Source organism: Marmota marmota, unplaced genomic scaffold (assembly GCF_001458135.2).
Source record: "Marmota marmota marmota unplaced genomic scaffold, marMar, whole genome shotgun sequence".
In the NCBI taxonomy this organism is placed as follows: domain Eukaryota; kingdom Metazoa; phylum Chordata; class Mammalia; order Rodentia; family Sciuridae; genus Marmota; species Marmota marmota.
In genome coordinates this window covers 57232484-57236779 of record NW_025999968.1, presented here as the reverse complement: position 1 = coordinate 57236779, position 4296 = coordinate 57232484, and the positions used below count along the sequence as shown (strand labels likewise).

The 4296-nt window shown below is 50.9% G+C and overlaps 1 long non-coding RNA gene across 1 annotated transcript; it reads right to left on the bottom strand.

The window, feature by feature from the left end:
• Positions 1-492: 492 nt before the first annotated feature.
• LOC125616955 lies at positions 493-3770 on the bottom strand. The gene is made up of 2 exons (XR_007347765.1): positions 2823-3770; positions 493-2618 (listed from the first exon to the last, which is right to left on the bottom strand). It is a non-coding gene; the product is annotated as an uncharacterized LOC125616955 (long non-coding RNA).
• Positions 3771-4296: the final 526 nt, after the last annotated feature.

Sequence of the window (4296 nt, the reverse complement as noted above, 5' to 3'; positions counted from 1 at the left end):
CATGTTAGGCGTCCTTTTTGCCTAAATCTGAGGTTTTGATTTAATGTTGGTTTGGGTCAGCTGGTTCAAATATTCTGTAAAACACATTCTTATTAGGTCACCTATTTCTGAAGGAGTGGTTTTTGAAACATGCCTGGTGGGGGTCAAGGTGACAGGGAGTAGTCAGAGTTTGTGTGGCCATTGTCCTAGCATCAGCCGCTGGTTCAGAAAAACATCTATCACAAATACCTTCTGTTTTCTCAGATGGTTAAAGCACACAATAAAGGACTTTTAGGAAGTGCAGCTGTTTCTGCATGTTTCCTTGGAGGAAAAAGATTACTAAAAGTTATTTTGTAATAATAAGCAAAGAAAAAAGATCAGATCATGTAAAATGCAACTGGGGTGGGTAGCGATAACAAGACAGGAGAGGTCTCTTGAGGCTCATGACAATGTTGCTTTGGCCACTGGAGAACAGATGAGCTCTCTCGGGCACACAGTGGGAAACGAGTGGAATGGACACAAAATACTTCTTTATTCTGCTAGCGCCATCTCTCAGAACATACATTGTTTAGTTGAAGAAAAATATATGGTGGATTCATATTTCCCAAGCTTGTCCACTGTGATATTTCTGGTCTCATCTTGCAGGAAATTGACATGCCCCCTTTAAACATGCCTATTTCCCCTCCCCTTGGTGACGAGATTTGCTGACCAGAGTGAAGCAACAGGACACCACGTGACTTCCAAGGTCAAAGGATGGTGGTCCCACTTGTTGTTTGGGGTCTCTCCCTCTCTGTTCGTGTCTCTGTTTCTTCTGCCCCTCTCTCCCTCGGGCCTCCTACCTCCCTGTTCCCCTTCCCCACTGTGAACCCCAGCCACCATGCTGTGAGTGCCCAGAGGACAGCCAGGCCCTGTCCCAGCCAAAGCTGCAGGGCTCTCAGAGAAGGGCTGGAGAAACCCAGGAACATGGTACAAGTCAGTCATGGGCAAAGACGAAGGCGGGGGAAAGGCTCCACGAGAAGGGGAGGAGAGGACAGCCACTGGGGTGGCTCTGCAGGGACAGCTGCTGCACAGTCAACATGACATTCTGAGAGCATGAGGGAGGGGGGTGCAGACGTGGGAGTGAAATCCCCACTTCTCTAGTAGAAAGCCCAGGAGTAACACCATACGTGAGCAGGAAGTAACACCGTGGGTCATCCTGAGGTGCGGCAGGATGGTGGTCCCCAGCGATGGCCGAGCCCTAATCCTGTGAACCCATAAGTTTGTTACCTTATGTGACAAAAAGGACTTTGCAGGTGTGGTTAAGCTGATGACCTTGAGGTGGGAGATGATCCTGGTTTATCCAGGTGGCCACTGTTCTCACGAGGGTCCTGAAAGGGTGGAGGAGGAAGGCGGCAGAGTGAGAGGAGACAAGGAGGAGAGGTGGGACAGGGGTCGCTGGCTTTTGAGACAGAGGGGCTGTGAGTCCAGGGATGCAGCAGCTTCTGGAAGCTTGGAAAAGTGGGGAAACGGATGGTCCCTGCAGCCTCCAGAAGGAATCAGCCCTCTGACACCCTGACTCCACGTCAGACTCTGGCCTCCAGAACAGTAAGGCCATAAATACACATCGGGCCGCTAGGTCTGTGGGATTCGTCCAGCAGCAGCAAGGTCAGGGTCGAGGGAACCACTCAAGGGTTGAGACTGTTCTCTGGAGGAGGGGAGTGGACAGAGGGACAGTTCTTCCCCATCCTGTGCCTTTCCTCTGTACACAGAATTATAATGTCCTTCAACTGTGTGCATCTAGAACTCTGTGCATCTGTGTGTGCTGGTTTGGCTCATGTGCTTAAGGCTCGGTCCTGTGGCACTGTTGGGAGGTGGTGGCACTTTTACAAGGTGGGGCCTCGTGGGAGGAAGTTAGGCCACCGGAGGTGTGACCTTAGGGGATATTGGGATCCAGTGCCTTTCTGTCCTCTTTGCTGATTATAGTACTTACATAGATGGAGCAGGAACAATTCAGCAATCGATAGGAGATTAGTGAGCACCTACTGCATGCCCTGGAAATACCAGGTGATCTGAGGGGTGTGCTGAAGTGTCCGGTCCCTGGACTCCAGCGTCTATCAGTCCTGCTGAGCAAGCGCTCCTAACCCATGGCAAGACATGCCTCCTCAGCAGCAGCTGCGCTGGCTCAGAGACCACAGGCCCAGTGGGAACTGGGAGCCAGGAAAGCCAGGGAGGGTGATGTCATCAGAAGAAGCTGTTTCCTGGAGCGCTGGACTTGAGCTGTCCTTGAAGGGTTGGAATCTGTCGGGGGCGGAAGCCTCCCAAGGGAAGTGAGAGCCACTGTGCGTGGACATTGCAGAGACCAGCCGAAGTCCCACAGGACTATTCCTCTGAGGACAGGGATAGGAGTACGCAGTCCACAGCCTGTGGTACCCAGCTGAGATGGCCAGGCACACAGCCATTGCTCCGACTCAGAGCATTCGTTAGAAGATCCCAGGTCCCGGGAGCAGGTCCACATAGAAGAGCCAGAAGAAGCCCGTGGTGCCAGGAGCTTCCAGGTGACAGCAACCCTCCCTCTGGGGTAGCTTGTCTATCACTGAGTCACTCAACAAATACTCTTCCAGCATTCCCACATTCCAGGTCCACTCCAGGCCCCAGGAACCCTGTAAGGGACAGGACAAGCTGGGAGCCTTCCCCGGGCTCACAGTCCAGCAGAGGATGAATACACACAGCATTCACACCAGGGTGAGCAGGGCTTCGTGGAAAAGTCGAGGGGGAGTGTTGTTTAGATAGGGGAGTCAGCAGACAACTGAGGAGACAACATGTGAGCAAGGCAGTGGTTGTGGGCACGACCTACCTCGACTTACCATCATGCCATCCCTGGTAAGTCTCCACCAGAACCAAACCAGGTCCTGGGTCGACCTCTTACCATCCCCAACATCACTCACAACCCCACGGCCAAAAGAAACCATCCAGATGTTCACTCCTGTTTCCCGGTCACGGGTCAGCCGCCAGCTCGGCTCACAGGCCATTTGTCAACCACGCACCAAACCAGGGTGGGCAGTCTCCAAAGATAGCTACAGACACATGGTGACCTCCTTCACATCAGCTGCCAAAAAAGACACGTGCGAGTTCTGAGAGCAGGCAGTTCAAGGAGGAGCCGAACACTCTGTCCCCACCTCTCTATATAAGGCTGTGCAGCCTCACACGGGTAGACCCACGGAGTCGGCCCAGGACTGGCGTTGCTATCTCTGGAAACAGCGCACATGTGTGGGGACCCCTGAGGGCTGAGTCCACCTGTGCTTATCTTTTGGCAGGGTGTTCTCCTTATAAAGGCACACACATGCCCCTGCCACTCAGGCCAAAGGAATTCAGGCACGTCCCCTTGGAGTTCTGAAAATAACACTCCCCATTTAGGGACTGTAGAAGGAAGACGGGTTTGGAGTTCAGCTCAACTCGCTGAGAGTTTGCAGCAGGAGTTTTACTCTAAAGAACCAAGGAAGCGTGGGTTGAAAATGCAGATCCCTGGGTCCTTCCAGCTAGAGACGTGGGCTCACGCCATTGATCTGAAGAAGCTGGAATTCTACAATTACAGGCCCCAGGAGCTTCAGGGGCTGAGGCCGCAGAACACACTTCAAGAAACTGTTTTACATCCAAAATCTAGTGTTGGGGGCAAGGTTTTGGAGATGTCGCTTTCTGAGGAGCACGTAGTCCAAAAGAAAATAGGACCAAAGTACAAAGCCCTCCAAGAGTCCTCCTGGAAGAGAGGGAAGTCGTCTCCATAGTTCCCAGGCTCTTACCTCCAGCGTCCCCCTTCCCTGTGGAGTTGTGGGTGTGGTTTTATTTCTTATTGTGCATTATGATTATACATAATAATGGGATTATTATTATTTATTTGTACTTGCACACAACATAACCATATAACGTCGTCATTTTCTACCCTCTGTACCTCCCTTTTCCCTCCTGTCCTCCCTGCCCCTGGGCCCTTTCCTCTATTCTATTGTCTCTCTTCTATTTTTATGAGATCCTTCCTCACCTTTCTTTTACTTTCTCCTCTTTAGCTTCCACATGTGACAAAGATGTATCACCCTTGCAGCATGAGATTCTCCAGTTCCATCCATTTACCAACAAATGCCACAATTTCATTCTTCTTTATTGCTGAGTACTATTCCATTGTGTATATATACCACATTTTTTTTTATCCATTCGTCTGTTGAAGGGCACCTAGGTTGGTTACACAATTTAGCTATTGTGAATTGAGCTGTTGTAAACATTAATGTGGCTGTGTCACTGAGGTATACTGATTTTAAGTCCTTTGGATAAACTGAGGAGTGGGATAGC